The following is a 19438-nucleotide window of genomic DNA, read 5'->3' as shown; positions in this document are numbered from 1 at the left end:
TTTAACTTTATTACATTGTCCCAGGGGGGACATCACTGTCATGTGACAGATCGCTGATCTGTCACATCACAGATCACTGTGACAGATCAGCGATCTGTCACAGGCACTGCACAAGGCTTCCTCCTTGCCTGCGCTTTGCAGGCATGAGGAAGCCAGCTCCCTGCAGGCCCCCGAAGGTCCCCGTCGCCATCTTGGATTCAGGGACCTGCAGGGATGGAGCCGCCCGCTGCAGCGCTGCACATTGCGCTGCCGTGGGGGGCTCAGGGAAGAACGGAGGGAGCCCCCTCCCTGCCGATGCTTCCCTTTAACCCCCGGTACACAGTGATCGTGTTTGATCTCGGTGTGCAAGGGGTTAACGTGTCGGGGGCGGTCCGTGACTGCCCCTGACACATTGTGCCGGGTGTCAGCTGTGATAATCAGCTGACACCTGGCCGCCATCAGCGGAGCTCACCACGTGGACGCCACTGATCGCTGTGATGTACTATCCCGTCTCTGGGAATTAAGTCCCAGGGCACATGGACGGGATAGTACGTCACATGACAGAAAGGGGTTAATAATAGTTTCAGGACTCAGTCGGCCATATTGAGACCGTCTAGTTGCCGGCACTTGCCAAGTAGGCTTTTATTAGGTTGTGTATTATTGTCTAACCTCCCTGCGTGGAAAACTATTGTCAGCTTACCCGTTATTCATATAATCCATATATAAAGGTTGAATTTAAGCTTGCTCCGTCTCCGACTTGTCACTGCATCCTGCGTATCTGCAAGTACCACATATGCCCCAAGCCCCTCCAGTGATGCATATATGCCCCCACAGGGCCGGCCCGAGAGATTACGGCGCCCTAGGCGAAACTATTTTATTGCACCCCTACTATTCTTGGCAGTAGATGAAAACTTGGGATATAAATTTAGGAGCAAAATAAACCACAACAACAACGATTAATTAACTCTCATCTTCTGAGACGTTGTATAGGACAAATATATACAAAGTAATCAACAACACAAAACAAAAACGACCATAGGTAATTAAAATTTGTTTCCTTGCTTTTTTTTTTTTTTTTTAAAAAGGATGACACTAAGTCACCAAGATTAATTTGTTTAGCAAATTCAGATTCTATCGAAATTGTTGCCAACCCAACCAACCTCTCTTGCGTCATATTTGCCCTTAAATATGTACACTTTTCTTTCCATCCCTAAAACTTTTTGCCTTTTGAAAAGTTTATAATTTTTTTTATTTTTTCTCTGGCGCCCCCTTTGGGTCGGCGCCCTAGGCGGCCGCCTAGTTCGCCTATACGTTCGGGCCGGCCCTGTGCCCCCAGCATATCCTTTGATATGTATTCCAACAGCATCTCCTGGGATATATATTCATCCAGCCCCTCCTGTGATGTATATATATTCCCCATTCCCCCAGCCCATCCTCTGATGTATATATTCCTCCAGCCCATCCTCTGATGCATATATGTCCCCAGCATCTTCTGGGATGTAAATGCCCCTAGCCCCTCCTGTGATGTATATGCCCATAGAACCTTCTGTGATGTATGTATGCCCCCAGTCCATCCAGTGATGCATATATGTCCACAGCATCTCCTGTGATGTGTATTCCTCCAGCTTCTCCTGGGATGTATATGCCACCAGAATTTCCTGTGATGTATATGTTCCCACAATCTCATGTGATGTATATGCCCTTAGCATCTCCTGGGATGTATATGCCCCCAGAACCTCCTGTAATGTATATGGGTCACCCGTCAGGGCCGTGGGGTACTCGGTACCGGGCCAGTATCTCAGAGGGAAGTGTCACAGTAGCGGTGACCCGGTCCGAGGCCCTGGGCGTCCATGTGAATGGGGATGGTGTTAAGCGTGGCTGACTAAAGTTTATAAGTGAATGATTCGTGACACCACCTGTGGTTTCTGCTCAATTTGACCTGCGCTGCAGGGTTGCTTCTCTGGGACAGATGGTGTGGTGCAGCAATGATGTTGTAGCCCTCCACAGGTAGGGCTGTAGTCCCATGGCAGTGTAAATGGGGAGATAAGTGAGGAGAGCGTAACGGTGCAATGTTAAGCACAGAGATGTAGCAGTGCTGAGTGGGTTGATACTGGAATAAGCAGAGGACACCAGGGCATGTAGTTCCAAAGCTTTACTCACAGTCTGTTGTGCATACAGATACCCGCCTCGGTGCCGTGTCCTCCAGGTCAAGGGCCCAGCCAACCTCCAGGCAAGATGAAGTACTGCGTTCCAACACTCCGCCAACATATGCCTTCACTGAACGTCTCCTTTCTAGCACTTGTAATGAAGTACTTGTGGCTGTGTGTTAAACCCAAGTTCCTCCTTTAAGATGTTCCTTTGAACTCTACTTGTACGGCAGACCGCTGTAGCCTGCTTCGGGGACTCCTTACTACCAAGTCCCGGCTCACTCACGTTGCTGTTGTGCCCCCAAGTCTTGTGTGGGAATAAAGTGGTGACAACTTCTATTCCTCCGGTGTGACAATTTCTGCACCAGCATAGAAGAGGGTTCTTCATGGTAAGAGGAGTGAGGCTCTGGAATTCTCTTCCTGAGGAAGTGGTGATGGCCAACTCACTGAATGAATTTAAGAAAGGAATGGATGCTTTTCTTGTGAGTAACAGTATAGAAGGTTACGAATAACAGAATATTATAGGTAGACGATTGACCCAGCTTAGGGGAAGGAATTTTTTTCCCTATGGAGAAAATTGGCTTCTACTCTGTAGGTTTTTTGCCTTCCCCAGGATCAACAATGCAGAACAGCTGCACTAAAAATAGGCTGAACTAGATGGACATAAGGTCTTCCTTCAGCCTTCAAAACTATGTTACTATGTCTGCTGCAGGACCATTAGTATCCATACAACCTCGGGGACCGGACCCCAGCCATGCGCTTAGAACTTGAGGAAGGGTTCCACTCCGACACTAGTCCTTAGTTCTCTTCTTCTCCTTATGTTCCGTACAAATCTTTCTTGCTTATGGAGAATCAGGCTTTCTATATCTCTTTCCAGTGCTAGCAGCTCCAGGTCACAGGAGACTGCTGCAGCACCTCCCTCCATCCATCCCACTCAGGGGATCTTCTCTCACAGACTGACCTAGTCCTAATCATCTCTGCTCACTTGTGCAACTAAGCTCCACCCACCTCTCTTCGTGTTCCAAGCAGGGAGCCACCAAAGGTTGCTTTGCTACACTACTATGTTGTGTGGGATGCAGGTGTTGGCGTGTGGTCAGGTGTCTCGACCTTACCTGGATGGTGGGGCACCACACCTCAGGAGGAGGTGCAGCACCTCTGTGGTGACTGAACCCTCAGGGGCACCACATATATGCTCCCACAACCTCCTATGATGTATACATGCACCTAGCGTCTCCTGTGTTCAGAACTTACTGCTGCGAGTGCTTTTCAAAATTCACACAAAGAGCTGACTCTAAACCAACACAACCTGGAAAATCAGTTGTGATTAGTAGACATCATACTGTATGCCTCAAAGAGAAACAGCTCCAGCCATCACATTAGAGAAGAATTGTTTGACTAAGCATAGTTGAATAAATTTCAAATTGATTTTTTTTTTTTTTTTTTTAATGTTTTATAATGTAGAGAGTTGCCATGGCTCTCCCGACCTGAGCACCACAACCAGAGCCGCCATCAGAGCATTACTGCCCTTACTACCGTATGGTGCCTGGTGAGCAGAGGGGGGACCGGACCGGGCCCCCCTCTGCTCAACGAGCCCTAGGAGCAGTATCCTGCTGGTTCAGTAACTGAACATGCGTTCTCAGACGCACGCTCACTTAAAATCTAATGCCGCGTCGGCCCATACGGCAATAGTTAAAAGACACCAGCTGACATCGGCTTGCAGGTGTATGACATCAATGAGACCAGGGGCTCATTCCCTGTCCCTAACACTAGAGGGTGCCCTAGCTCACCCTACTCTCTGGGATATTTCTGAAGGTGAAAATGTTGGGACCTTCACCCTTGTTTTATCTCCTGAGTTAGCCCTCCATCTGTTCTCTTCCCCTACCCAGGGAAGAGGGGCGCTACTGTGCACCGTAGTACTCCAACCCGAAAAACAAGGCCTCACAGACAAGGTTTAAACAGAAAAAGCCAGGCATACAAAATATTCACTCACATATAACAGAGGAATGCACCGGGGTGAGACGATAGGGTAATAAACAAAAATAGAGAAGGATAGGGAATTACCACGCATACAAACCAAGCAACATTCATAAACTCCTCCAACTCTCCTTCTCATATGTGCTCCTCTCCCACTGATAGCAAATGCTAGCTCTGATGAGGATTAGTATCAGAGCCCATATTATAAAGGGGAAGGGAGTGGCTAATTGAGCTCAGCTGTGAGCATAGAGATTTCCAATATGGCCAAATAACCCCTGTTCTGCCAGAAGAAAAACACATTTAAAATGAAGGATAAGTGCTTCTTCTCTGCGCCGGAGTAGGAGCAATCAGACGCTGTGGTCTTTTGGCTCCACACTTTTGCGGTAACCCCGTGACAGCGGCAATCTGCAATATCGAGACATATGGGGCAGGATCATGGGACACATGGGGAAGGATGGAGACAGATGGGGCAGGATCATAGGGCGGGATGGAGACAAATGGGGCTGGATGGAGAATGATGAGGCAGGATCATAGGACACATGGTGTAGGATGGAGACAGATGAGGCAGAATTATGGGAAACTGTCATGGTCACGTGTCTCTGGGCACACAGCCGTTACCGCAAGGTGAACCCATAACATATGTGACCCTGGATACACCGCCTCCAGTGGGGCGCATTTAAATAATAAAACGTGCAGGTGGATACGCCGCCTCCACCTGGCGAATTTAGGTATTACACGTTATACAATAATCAAATAATAAAGGGGGAACCTGGGTAACTTTAACAATGGTGGGCCCTGCGATAGGGAATGGGGACATGGAGACCTCCTAAGCTCCCCTGAGCCAGTGTCCCTGTACTCCTAACATTCCCTATACAGGCACCGCACCTGTCGCCGCACGCGAACCTTAACCCCTTGCTCGCCCTGACCCTAAACCCTCACTAGGGATTGGGTCGGTGCGGAGACTAATCCCACCACTGCACTAATAACACACATGAGGAAAGAGACAATACAGGGGGAACACCACTTAGCTTTGCTCTGTTGCGTGCGCTCCTAGCAACAGAGCCCACCACCTGCGTGCATCTTCTCCTCCACCTGGATCCATCACCATAACAGGATCCTTCACCTTAGTGCAGCCTTGGAGCAGAGTCCACCACCAGTTGCTGCTGCTTAGTAACAGAGTCCCAAGGAAGAGTTCAGCTTCTGCCACGAAGTCAAGCATGCTTGAGTCCAGCTCAGCAGCCAAGTCCCACATGGTGAGTGCCACTCTCCATAGTAGCCACTCCACCAGTCCATGCAGACACTTCCCGCCGACACCATCACTGCGACCCCACCACGCCATGCCAGCCCTTCGTCCAGACACCATAGCTGAAACACGTCCCCCCTGGCTAAGCTGCGCAGGACTCCTCTCCAGCTCCATCCTTCCACCAGGCTCTCAAACTCAGAGTGAACACAATCTCACAATATCACAGGCAGTGATTGCACACCCCTAGCACACCTTTATAGGGTGTCACACATGATCCATAATTACGTGCACAAAAAACCTAAAGTGCGATACCACTAACCACCACCGGGGACAGTCAAGACACCTTAGAACTTTCCAAAGTAAAAAAAAGTTTACCCAGTGCAATTTAAAACTGTCAGATCATGACAGAAACATGGCGCAGAATGAAGACACATGGTGCAGGATCATGGTACACATGGGACAGGAAGGAAACAGATGAGGCAGGATCACGGGAAACAGAGTAGGTTTATGGGACAGATGGGGCAGGATCGTGGGACAGGAAGTAAACAGATGAGGCAGGATTATGGGACAGGAAGGAAAGATGAGGCAGGATCATGGGAAACAGGGTAGGATCATGGGACAAATGGGGTAGGATCATGGGACAGATGGGGCGGGAAGGAAACCGATTAGGCAGGATCATGGGACACACGGGACAGGATCGTGGAACACACGGGACAGGAAGGAAACAGAGGAGGCAGGATCATGGGAAACAGGGCAGGATCATGGGACAGATGGGGCAGGATCATGGGACACATGAAGCAAGATGAAGACGTCAGATGGAGCAGGATGGGAGATCATATGTGTCAGGTTGGAGGTGCATGCAGGCAGGAATAATACACAAGGGGCTAGGAATGAGACACAAGGGGGACAGCATAGGGGGTATTATTACTGTAGAGACTAATTAAGGGATAATATTACTGCTGTGATATATTTTTTTGAAGATACTGTTTCAATGGAGGGGGGTCCTGTTACTGTGCAGGGCAGCACTATGTATCATGATTTACTCATATGGTGTAGTGTAGAAGTTGGGAAAAATTGGGGAATGTGCTCTGCAAGCCGTGCTTTAGATAACTGTTATTTTCTGCATCGATAAGTCCCGGCTGAAAGAAAAAATAGTGCTCTGTGCTGGGTGAAGAAGAAAAGTGAAGATGCAGGACTGCAACTAGAGATGTCACTGGTAAGTCAGCGTGTTACCTATACCCTACATAGTATATACAAAGCTCCTATCTGTAATGTCACTGGTGATCACAGTATCACCTATACACTATATACAGAGCTCCTGTGTATAAAGTCACTGGTGATCCCTGTATTACCCATGCACTATACACTATATACCAGGGGTCCTCAACCTGTAGCACGGGAGCCACATGTGGCTCGCGGGCTCATGAATTGTGGCTCGCGGCTGTCTGCCAACTTGGCGTATTAGCTCCAGATCAAGCAAACAGGTATGAAGAGCGCATATGAAAATCGTGAATTTTGTGAGCAGCCCTGCACAGAAGAGCAGATCTGGATGCAGATATACTTGTTTTAAGAGTTTTGAGATAATTTGAGTATGGTACGCTGGAGACAAGATGATACCACCTGTCAGAGGAGGTGCTTGAAGCTTGATGTGATGGTGTGTTGGGAGTGCTTGATGAGAGAGAACTGAATGGGGGAATTGTGGGAACCCCTGGATCTTGATATACTGCTTTGGGGTGATTTCTGTGGAAAATGTTTGGTTACCATTATGCTTGTAATGGGGGCTTTGGTTTCCACTATTGTGAGGGGGTGGGAGCTGAATGTGGCTCGCGACCCTCTCTCAAGGCTGAATGTGGCTTGCGACCCTCTTTCAGAGCTGAATGTAGCTCGTGACCCTCTCTCAGAGCTGAATGAGGCTCTCTCAAGGTCAGAAAGGTTGGGGACCTCTGCTATACAGAGCTCCTGTGTATAAAGTCACTGGTGATCCCTGTATTACCTGTACACTATATACAGAGCTCCTGTGTATAAAGTCACTGGTGGTCACTATTACCTGTACACTGACACTATACTATATATATTCAACACCTGTATATAATGGCATGCATGGTAATATTAGTATTGTGTGTTTTTTTTTTTTTTTTATTAATGATCGGTATTGTAGTATTCAGTCACTATGTGTTGGTAATACGTGATCTGGTCATGGTGTGGCGGTATTTATTCCTTGTTAGTGGTATTATTTGATCACTATGTGGTGGTAATATGTGGCCTGGTTATGGTGTAGCAGTATTTGTCCCTTGTACATTGACTGAGTAATACTATGTGTGGTGGTAATATGTGGTCTGGCGGTATTTGTCCCTTGTATGTGATATATTTTTATTTTTTAAAAATTACCAATAATATCTAAAAAGAGTTTGGATATTTTAACAAATGTTTAATAGGTTAGAGTATAGTAGGGCCCAGCCAAAAGAGTCTACCTTGTCATGGTGGCAGCTTTAAAAAAAAAAAAAAAAAAAACACACCTTTTACCCAAAACAAAAGCTGGCTATGTATGTGATCTGGTGTTCAGTGGGAGCTGTTAATATGCGATTGGTGTGTAGTTTTCAGTTAATGAGATTCTCGTGTTGCGGGGCGGCCTGTGGGGGGGGGGGGTCTTCATGTGGTGCTCTGCTTAGATATTCATCCTTATGACAGGTCACTGATAACTCAGTGACTTGCCCCCTATTTTACATACTGAATATAATATGATTTGAACAAAAAAAAAAAAAAAACAAAAAAAAAAAACACATTCATCAGGCAGGCAGCGGTGCCTGCGCTGTAGCAGGATTCCATTTAGGGTGGATAATATGCATATTTTTGCTTTATTTAGACATGAATTTCTTAAACAAAACTTTTTTTTTTTTTTTCCTCCAAACAAAATGGCACAGAACGCGATAGATGCTACTGCGCTGGCGCTGCCGTTGACATTTTGGCAGAGGAAAAAAAATTAGTCTTCCTCAAGATGGATGCTACTGTTCAGGCGCCGCCAGCACCATCTTGATTGAGTCATATTGAATATAATATGGTTTTAAAAAAAATATGTAAAATCAGTGACCCGTCATAAGCCATACAGATGAATGTTAGCAGAGCACTGCATGAAGCCCCCCACAGGCCGCCCCGAAGCACAAGAATCTCATTAACTGAAAAATAAAAATAAAGATTAAACAACCGCCACAAGACAGATTTCATCAACCAAGGTATCATTTTAATCAGTATAACGGCACCAACCTGACACTGTCTGTAGGTTACTGTGCACAATCCTGCTGATAGGTTCCCTTATAGACCGCAGGATTACAAATCACAAACATATGGTCACATGAGCACCCCTGGGGGAAACGTGAAGTGTGCATATCGCACATTGTCAAGATTTTGCAGCCTGCAGTCACATGAAGTTTTAGGGTATGTGCACACGCTGCAGATTCATCTGCGCGGATTTTGCAAAATCCACAGATAAATCCGCAGGTCAAAAGACCTGCGGTTTATCTGCAGATTGGCCTGCAATTTTGCCCTGCGGTTTTTCATCTCCACAATGGAGGAGATGACAAACTGCAGCGGAATCCGCAGAAAGAATTGCATGTCAATTCTTTCTGCGGTTTTGAAACCGCAGCACAATCACGCGGAAAATTCTGCAGCATGTGCACAGCGGTTTTTTATTCCCATAGAGAATAATGGTACTGTACACCTGTACAATGGATCCGCAGGGCCAAATCCGCTGCGGATCCGCAGGGCCAAATCCGCTGCGGATCCGCAGGGTGTGCGAACACCCTTAGGGCAAGTTCACACTTTCAGCATTTGGTCAATATTTTACATCAGTCTTTGTAAGCCAGAACCAGGAATGGGTGACGTGTTTCAATTATACTTTTCCTCTGTGTCATGGGAAGCCTAGGTAACTTTAGGCTGAAACCCCGGGGCCCCTGCGGTGTCCCTCAGACTAGGGGAAACCCTGTCTGTCCCTCAACCCAGGGTTTACACTGAAGGTGTGCCTGCCTGGGCCTCCACCCTGTCCTTGTCTCCTGTCCAGCCCTAAGCTGAACCCACCACCCTCCACCCAGTGAGGAGACCAAGCACCAGACCCCACAAAGAGTATGGACAGGGATAACGGAAATGCACCACACCACGTACACACAGGGAATACAGTAATGTGCAAGGGCAACCAAATAATACAACACAAGGAGGCAAAATGGCAACAATGGAATATACTACACCAGCAACCGTATGCTCCTTAGACCACCACTCCAGACCGGTATCGCTTAGCACAAGGCAAGCGCTATAGTTGGCGACACCCACAGTCACACAGGGCAATTTAAAGACAAAGGGCGTGGCTAAGCCCTCAGCCAGAATGACAGCCTGGTTAACCCAATCCAAGCTGGATCAGAAGACCAACCAGCGCCGCTGAGAACCATGTGGTAGGATGGGGTATTACTGCTGTCTGCCGGACACCCTGGTGCCAACAGTGTCCGACATGACAGTACCCTGCCTTCTACGAGGGACCCCAGGAACCTCACAATGTTGAGGACCCGGCTTGTCCGGATGGCGGCGATGAAACCCTGTAATCAGTCGGTTCGCATGTATGTCCGAGGCCGGCACCCAAGTCCTCTCAGGACCATAGCCACGCCAGTGGACCAGGTACTGTAGAGTGCGACGCACTACCCGAGGTCAACCACCTTGGACACCAACTCCAACGTGCCATCCACCAAGACGGGAGCTGGTGACACGGGAGAAACATCCAACAGCACCCATGACTTTCTTAAGTAACGACTTGTGAAACACATTATGTCTCTTGTATATGGCAGGTAACTAAACGAAATGCCACAGGGTTGATAATTGCGGAGATCCTAAATGGACCAATGAACCTGGGCCCCAACTTAAGCGATGGTATTTTGAGTTTGATGTTCCTTGTAGACAACCACACCCAATCACCCACACACAGGTCCGGACCAGGCACACGTCTACCGTCAGCCACACGTTTATACCTAGAACCTACATTCAGCAAGTGCTGCTTTACTCTCCTCCAAACGGATGACAATTGTGCTCCCAACTGGTCCTCCTCAGGGATGCCCGCAGAGCTCCCTTGGCGCAAGGTACAGAATTGGGAATGTTGACCATAAACACAAAAGAAAGGAGATTCCCCAGACGATTCCTGATAATGATTGTTTATCGCGAATTCAGACAGAGGAAGAAACGCCGACCACTCTTCCTGATTGTCAGACACAAAACAGCGTAAGTATTGTTCCAGGTTTTGGTTCATACGCTCAGTCTGCCCATTCGACTGAGGATGGAAAGCCGATGAATGAGACAATTTAATCCCTAGGCGTGAACAAAAAGCTTTCCAAAATTTTGCCACAAATTGTGTACCTCTTATCAGATACAATGTCAGACGGGACACCATGAAGTCTGACCACCTCGCGAATAAATACCTGAGCAAGGGTCTTCGCATTGGCCAAAGATGGCAAAGCAACGAAATGCGACATTTTAGAGAACCGATCAACTATTACCAGAATGATAGTGTTCCCAGCCGAGGAGGGCAAATCCGTAATGAAATCCATGGAAATCTCAGTCCATGGCTTACTGGGCACAGAGAGGATGCAATGTGCCAGCAGGACGGGAGCGTGGTGTCTTGGCCCGTGCGCACATGGTACAGGCTGACACATATGAGGCCACGTCCTGCCAGATTTTGGGCCACCAAAAACGACGTGATGCAAGTTCCAGAGTGCCCTTAACTCCTGGATGACCCGCCAGGACAGTATCGTGATGTTCTCCTAACACTTAATCGTAGGTGCAGTGGCACAAATGATTTGTTAGGCGGCAGATCCGGCGGTACCTCCTCCTGAGCATCAGCAATCTCTGCCTCAACCTCTGTCGTGAGAGCCGAGACCACAACTCCCTTTTGGAGGAAAGGCACTGGATCCTCACGTGGCTCTCCACCCGGAAAACATCTGGACAAGGCGTCCGCCTTAGTATTCCGAGAACCCGGTCGGTATGTCACAAAAAAAAAAAAAAAAATTGAACCGGGTGAAGAATAACGCCCAGCGAGCCTGTCTGGGGGACAGGCGTTTAGCAGACTCTAAATAAAGCAGATTCTTATGGTCTGTTATAACAGTAATCTGATGGACATCCCCCTCCAAGAAGTGTCGCCATTCCTCAAATGCCAACTTGATGGCCAACAATTCCCTGTTACCAATATCGTAATTACGCTCGGCGACAGTTTTTTGGAGAAGTAGGCACACGGATGCAATTCGCCCAAGGATGGACCCTGAGACAGTACCGCCCCCACTCCAACCTCAGATGCATCCACCTCCACGGTAAATGGTAGGGAGACATCAGGCTGAACCAGGATGGGAGCTGAAGCAAAACTGTTTTTGAGGAATTCAAACACGCGCACAGCAGCCTCAGACCAGTCAGAAAAATTGGTACCTTTTTTAGTCATGTCGGTGAGCGGCTTAGCAATCATAGAAAAATTCTTAATAAATTTCCTATAATAGTTGGAAAAGCCCAGGAATCGCTGAAGCGCCTTGAGATTATCAGGCCGAGCCCACTGCAGCACCGCTTGCACCTTAGCGGTGTCCATTTTAAACCCTGAGGCGGAAATTACATAACCCAAGAAAGGTAATTCTTGGACGACAAATACACATTTCTCAAGCTTGGCATAGAGCTTGTTTTCCCTGAGCAACACCTGCCTAACATTCTCTATGTGTGCATCACGGTCGCGTGAGTAAATAAGAATGTCATCAAGGTATATAATAACAAATTTCCCCAAGAGATGAGAAAAGACATCATTTATGAAATGTTGAAATACTGCTGGCGCGCTCGTCAACCCAAAAGGCATCACCAAATTCTCAAAATGACCCTCAGGGGTATTAAATGCCGTCTTCCATTCATCCCCTTGACTGACTCTTATGAGATTGTACGCCCCCCTGAGGTCAAGCTTGGAAAACCATTTGGCACCAGACACCTGGTTGAACAAATCGGGTATCAGTGGCATCGGGTAGGGGTCACGAACCGTAATCTGGTTGAGTTCCCTGAAATCCAGACACAGGCGTAATCCGCCATCTTTCTTCTTGACAAAGAAGAACCCCGCCGCCAATGGAGATGAAGGCCTGATGTGCCCTTTGCTTAAACTTTCTGCAATGTATTCTTTGAGAGCTTGCCTCTCCAGAACTGAAATATTAAACATCCTGGCTTTTGGTAACTTGGCCCCTGGTTTTAACCTAATAGCACAGTCATAGGGTCGGTGCGGTGGCAGCTCTAAACAACCTCTTTCAGAAAATACATCAGTAAAGTCCAGCAGTGGCTCCGGGATACTGGGAGTCACAGCGGAGATACACGTGGCCAGACAACTCTCCTGGCAGTATTTGCTCCACTGAATTGTGTCCTGGGTTTTCCAATCAATCACTGGATTGTGCATAGACAACCATGGAAACCCCAGAACTACCTGAGCAGGTAAATTACTGAGCACCTTACATGTTACCCGCTCAGAGTGTAGGACCCCAAAGTGGAGTTTTACATCAGCCACAAACTCTTTAATCTCCCCTTGTGAGAGGGGAGGCATTGATGGTAACCACCCGGATAGGATTAGGCAGCGTCTCCACCTTAAATCCCGCAGTACGCGCAAACTTTTCATCAATGAGATTAGCGGCTGAACCACTATCTACAAATACAGTAATTGACAGCTCTTGGCACCCAATAACTACCTTGGCAGGGAGCATACACTGGGAGACCACCATGGAGGATATGCAAAGGCTCAGACTAGACTCCTCCAAATCCTCTGAGCCTAGCAGTTTTCCGCCGGCATGTTTTTCTTAGGTAACAGGGGGCAAGTATTAATAAAAGGTCCTTTTTTGCCACAAAAAAAAAAAAAAAAAACCAGACCCCTTGCTTTCTGGGCAAGGGACATTTATGCTTGTTATGTGTATGTGATATACCAGCGATCTGCATAGGTTCCACGGATTCACCTGAGGCAACCTCACCAGAGTCTGCCCCTCCCCCCACAGGCAATGTCCCCTGCGACCTCTGACGAAAGCGGCGATCAACACGTACTACAAGCACCATAGCAGCCTCCAGAGAAGCGGTAGTCTCATACATTAGCAGAGCTTGTTTAACCCTTTCAGAAACCCCATGCAAAAATTGACTCCTTAGTGCAGGGTCATTCCATTGCGTGTCCACAGCCCAGCGACGAAATTCAGTACAGTAATCCTCTGCCAGTCGCTCACCCTGGAGTAGAGAGCGTATTTTAGATTCTGCTAACGCCAGTCTGTCAGGATCGTCATAGATTAAACCCAGAGCAAAAAAAAAAAAAAAAAAAAAAGTCTACGGACTCAAATGCTGGTGAATCAGAAGGTAGTGAAAACGCCCATGCTTGTGGGTCACCACCCAGCAAGGAAACTACCAAGCCCACACGCTGAGCCTCATTTCCTGAGGAGAGGGGACGCATGCGAAAATACAATTTACAGGATTCACGAGATACAACGAACTTACAGCGATCACCAGAAAATCATTCAGAGAGAGGTAACTTGGGTTCAGCTGCCCTGACTGCTGCCTCAGTTTGCACAGCAGGAACTGAGAGGCCTTGTTGCTGGACCGCCCCCCTCAGTTCAGTGACCTGTATGGACAGAGCCTCCAGCTGCTTGGTTATGGAGACTATAGGATCTATGGTAAATAATTCCTCTTTTTTTTTTTTTTTTTTTCCCCCCCCTCCTCTTTTTGGGCCGACTATAATGTCATGGGAAGCCTAGGTAACTTTAGGCTGAAACCCCGGGGCCCCTGCGGTGTCCCTCAGACTAGGGGAAACCCTGTCTGTCCCTCAACCCAGGGTTTACACTGAAGGTGTGCCTGCCTGGGCCTCCACCCTGTCCTTGTCTCCTGTCCAGCCCTAAGCTGAACCCACCACCCTCCACCCAGTGAGGAGACCAAGCACCAGACCCCACAAAGAGTATGGACAGGGATAACGGAAATGCACCACACCGCGTACACACAGGGAATACAGTAATGTGCAAGGGCAACCAAATAATACAACACAAGGAGGCAAAATGGCAACAATGGAATATACTACACCAGCAACCATATGCTCCTTAGCCCACCACTCCAGACCAGTATCGCTTAGCACAAGGCAAGCGCTATAGTCAGCGACACCCATAGTCACACAGGGCAATTTAAAGACAGAGGGCGTGGCTAAGCCCTCAGCCAGAATGACAGCCTGGTTAACCCAATCCAAGCTGGATCAGAAGACCAACCAGCGCCGCTGAGAACCATGTGGTAGGATGGGGTATTACCGCTGTCTGCCGGACACCCTGGTGCGAACAGTGTCCAACATGACACTCTGATTGTTCCTCTTCTAATTTTGGCTTAGAAATACTGATATATAATAGGGACCAAACACTGAACGTGTGAACGTGGACTTATTCTGAGCCTCCACATAGTCTCCTACATTTAAATACAGTATGAGCCTCTACAGAGCCTCCTATATACAGTATGAGCCCTCACATAGCCACCTATATACAGTATGATCTGCTACAGAGCCTCTCTCTGTGTGTGTGTATATACACACACAATATGAGCACCCCACATACAAACACCGCATACTCACCTCACTCCCGTTGCCCCACCGCTCTGCTGTCTCCAGTGCACTGACTCTCAGCACAGCAGACTCGCCTAAGTGATGTCATTCGCACACACTGATTGTTGGAAGAAGGATCCGGCGGCTCCATCCTCCATCAATGTATACTGCTCAAAAAAAATAAAGGGAACACTTAAACAACAAAATGTAACTCCAAGTCAATCATGCTTCTGTGAAATCAACACTGATTGTGATTCAATTTCTCCTGCTGTGGTGCAAATGGAATAAACAACAGGTAGAAATGATAGGAAGGTCACTAACATCCATGTGTCTGCTCAGTAAGAGTGTCTAGTGTTCCCTTTATTTTTTTGAGCAGTGTATTTTCCAGTGCCAGCAACCCAAGGATGTCAATATCGGTGATAGCGGGTGGCGGTGGACAGATAGTGGGAGAGGCCATGGTGTGGCCAGTGGGCCACTGAGCTTTTGGTGAATTGTTTTTGATATCGCAGACTTTCTGTGCCACTTCTGCCCCCATTAAGTAAAATAGGTTTACTTGCATTTTTTCAAAAATAAACAGCACCAAAAATTTATTGCAAGAACATAACGTTACCTTTCCGGCCTTCAGCAATAGAGATGCGGTTTCAGTCACTGCTCTGCACTGATGCAGTGCTGCTGACCTGGCTGTCAGTCAGTGCCGTGGTGGGTTTACTGTGCCGTGCCAGCTAACACCTCTATGACTGGAAGACCAAGGCTGCCGGGAGGAATATAGTACATTTCCTCCCTGTAGCTGGGCTTTCAGTGCAGCGGCTGCATGACTTCAGAAAGCTATTAACCTGCAGATTAAGGCTGTGTGCCCACGTAAGCTTTTTTTTGCATTTTTGAAGTGTTTGTCCTGGTCAAAACGCTTCAAAAACGCATACAAGAAGCATCCCATTCATTTTAAATGAATTCCGCACTTTTTGTGCACATTGATGCGTTTTTTTTCCGCAAAAAAAAGCTTGGCGGTAAAAAAAACGCAGCATGCTCATAAATTTTTTGGAAAAGTCTGCGTTTTTAGCTATTTTCAGAAGACGCACGGAAAAAAACGCATCAAAAACGCGCGGTGTTTGCTCAAAAAGCGCGCGTTTTCTGGGAAGGAGAAATTTTCTGCATACGTGGGCACATAACCTTACCCCTCATCAGCAGGTTAATAGTGTTTGCTCCCATAACAGGTTTCTTTTATATGGCGTGTGCCTCCAGTATGCCCAACACTAGCGTGCAGAGATGAATCGGGCAAATATTCAACTATGAAAATATAGCAGAAAACTTCAAACATGAAAAAAATTTGCATGGTGGCTGAATGGTATATTTACACAGCCCACCACAATTATTAAGGGGTGTAAAATAATATTATTAATACATAACCTGTTAATATTAATGGCCTTGATTTGGGGGCAGGTAATCGCACGGTAACACAGTCCTACTAACATCTTTATATACAGCATTATTAAATGTTAATACAAAGAAAGATCCCTCAATCACACATACCTTTCCCTGCCGGCTCTGTGTGGTGGGACGCAGAGGTCTTGTATGTGGCCACTGCGACTGTCACTTTAGTTGTTTGTTGTCGTTACTTGGTATCCCCTGGTTTCCTTTTCTCCTTAGTATTGTTAGTTGCTGCCATAGCAGCCGCTGTAAGATGATCTCCCTCATTGGTTCCAACTGGCAGTCTGCTTTATTTGCAGGCATTAGCAATGAATGGCTTCTGGGGTCCCAGTCTGATTTACTGGTTATTTATTGTTCAGTGTGAACCTGTGCTGATTCATCGATACGTTTCTAGCTACCGATGACTGACAGTATGCTATTCTCCATGCATGCACAAGGCAGGGTTGGTTGCCATGAGCAAGGCTAATTGTATACACTGGGGCTGGGCATGGCTGCTGACCTGGGCCCAAATCCCAGCAATGACTATATAGCTCCAGGCTGTGCACACCTCTAACCTCAGCAGCTAGTGTATAAGTTTACACACCCACATGTGGTACATTTAGCATATTTTCATTATACTCATTTTGCTGAGATTTACGTTTTCTTTTCTAACTAGTGCATCACAGGCCTTTTTTTATGTTCATGAGTAGAAAAATGTTGGATTTTTTTTGTACATGTAGATGATTTTTTTCTTGTTTGCTTATTCAATCTTTTAAGTCTTTTTTTTATTTTATGCACATATTGGATTTTTTTTTGTTTTCATATTTGAGAATTTTTGCGTTCCCTTGTTTGTTAAAATTATTTTTGTATATATAATATATAACGGAGAGCAAGAAATTCTTGGTTGTAATTACTTTTTTATTTTCTTATTTATTTTGACTCGTTTTGGTTCTTTTATTTTTCTTTTTACACATTGTGTGGTGAGCAGGGCTGGTGATGACATATCTACAGGTATCTGCTGGCGTTCATGTGTCAGAGTCAATTAGTATCACTCCCTTGTCCTTTTAATTCGAAAAGGACAGTTTTGCAATACCGGCCTATTACTTAGAACAGGGCAGGAGCACAAGAGGCAACAGATATATGTGGATGTAACATCACTGACCCAGCTCACCCCCTAATAAAGAAGTGAGTGAATCTGAATTATTCATTTAGGGCTCATACTCCTCTGCGAGGAAAATGGACGAGTGCAAGCCAATAACAGCTAACAAAGAAAAAATTTAAAAAAAAACTCACAACATGGCTTTACCAAAACCCTGTCCAATGACAGATGCACATATAGCAGGATGCAGCTGGCCTCCACTAATAGAGGCACGGGGCAGCTCAGGTGCAAACTACTGATAAAAACAACCACCCCACACCTACCAAACCATGGAGGGGTTGGCTGCCTAGCAGAATAAATGCACATAGATAAGGCTTGCATAGGACGCCAGTCACACATATGTGAGTGTGATGCACAGTGTCTGGTTGCAACCTATTAATGACGCCCATAGTATTTTCAGGCGGGCTGCTACAGCTCTAAAATATGCAACACACAGTGACACAATGGCAGACGCCCCATTAGACCAAGCCAAGACCTGCAATATCATGAGGAGTCTTGACGTTGGCTTGCAGGCTTTATCTATTTTGTCCAAAATATTAACCAATACCTCATTTAATGTATTCATCAGATGCATTAATTTTTTGCACTTATCATATCATCTTTTGCGGGATGCAGTTGGGCCTCTTTTTGTTGGCTTGGTCTAATGGGGCATCTGCCACTGTGTCACTGTGTGTTGTTTTTATCAGTAGTTTGCACCTGAGCTGCCCCTTTGCCTTTATTAGTGGAGGCCAGCTGCATCCTGCTCTATGTGCATCTGTCATCGGACAGGGTTTTGGTAAAGCCATGTTGCGAGTGCAAGCCAATAAAAAAAAATCGGATTGCACTCTGACCAATGTTAATCTATGAGTCCCTGCTCACCTGCGATTTTTTTTATTTTTTTTTTCTCTCAGCTCAAATCGGGATGAGAAAAAACTTGCAGCGTGCTGCAACTGTCCTCGTATCTCAGGCGAGACTCGCCAATGCAAGTCAATGGGTGTGATAAAAAAAAATTGCATTGGCACTCGGCCCATATAAGTGCTGTCTGATTTTTACACACACATGTCCTTTGAAAAGTCAGCAATTCATCTGATGCGTAACGTAAAATCACAGCGTGACCCGACAGGATAGAATAGATATATATACATATAGAAAAGATATAAATATGTTAGTCACATATATAATTAGTGCAATGCTTTTGTAGCTTACTGTACATGTATTTTTGATAATAACCCATTTGTCCCATGAAGGGTCTAGCTCTGCTACATCTACATAGCAGGCTGCATTGTTGCGTGATATGACCATACAGCCTGTCATCCAGCAGAGACACAGAGCTGTGCTTGCTCAGCTCAGTGCCTCGCAGTGAACTAATTTCACCTCACTGACGTAACCGCAAGCATGAGAACATTCTCAAGCTCGCGGTACCATCAGAAGGGTCCTGGGAGTTCACAGCCATTGAACTTAAACCTAACTGACGTCAGCGCGAGCGCCTTGGGAAAAGTTATAATGGCGATCGTGCTGACATCAGTGAATTGAACTGAGTTCATTGGCTGTGAATTCGCAGGACCTTTGGCACTGCGAGCATGTAATATTTCTCTCACTTGCAGTGACGTCAGTGCAAGGCACTGAGCAAGCACACACACCTCAGTGTCTCTGCTGGATGGCAGGCTGTGTAGTCGCATGATGTAACAATGCAGCCTGCCATCTAGATGTAGCAGGGCTAGATGCATCGCAGGACAAATGTAATATTATCTTCTCTGTGGACACGTGAGGAATATGGTTATTAATTATTTTCATTCTGTTACAGGAGACATTGGCGTCAGGGTATTGGGGGATGACGTGAGTATGATTTAAATTACATTCAATAAAAGGAGTCTGTGTCATTCTTTCATTAAAGGACTTTATTCTGGGTGTGTATTTTTTTATTATTTTTTATGCAATATCACTATGGGGTTAGTAATGGGGGCGTC

General features: G+C 46.5%; 1 protein-coding gene across 1 annotated transcript in view; it reads right to left on the bottom strand.

Moving 5' to 3' along the window:
• LOC141099782 (dynein axonemal heavy chain 5-like) overlaps positions 1-16812 on the bottom strand; it is a 587253-nt gene extending 570441 nt beyond the window's left edge. The window contains exon 1 of the mRNA XM_073587845.1: positions 16457-16812. The gene's annotated coding sequence lies outside the window, so the exon portion shown is untranslated. The remainder of the gene's footprint in view (positions 1-16456) is intronic.
• Positions 16813-19438: the final 2626 nt, after the last annotated feature.

This window comes from Dendrobates tinctorius, unplaced genomic scaffold (genome assembly GCF_039654945.1).
Source record: "Dendrobates tinctorius isolate UK_male_01 unplaced genomic scaffold, ASM3965494v1 ptg000102l, whole genome shotgun sequence".
Taxonomy (NCBI): Eukaryota; Metazoa; Chordata; class Amphibia; order Anura; family Dendrobatidae; genus Dendrobates; species Dendrobates tinctorius.
This window is presented reverse-complemented; position numbering and strand designations above follow the sequence as displayed.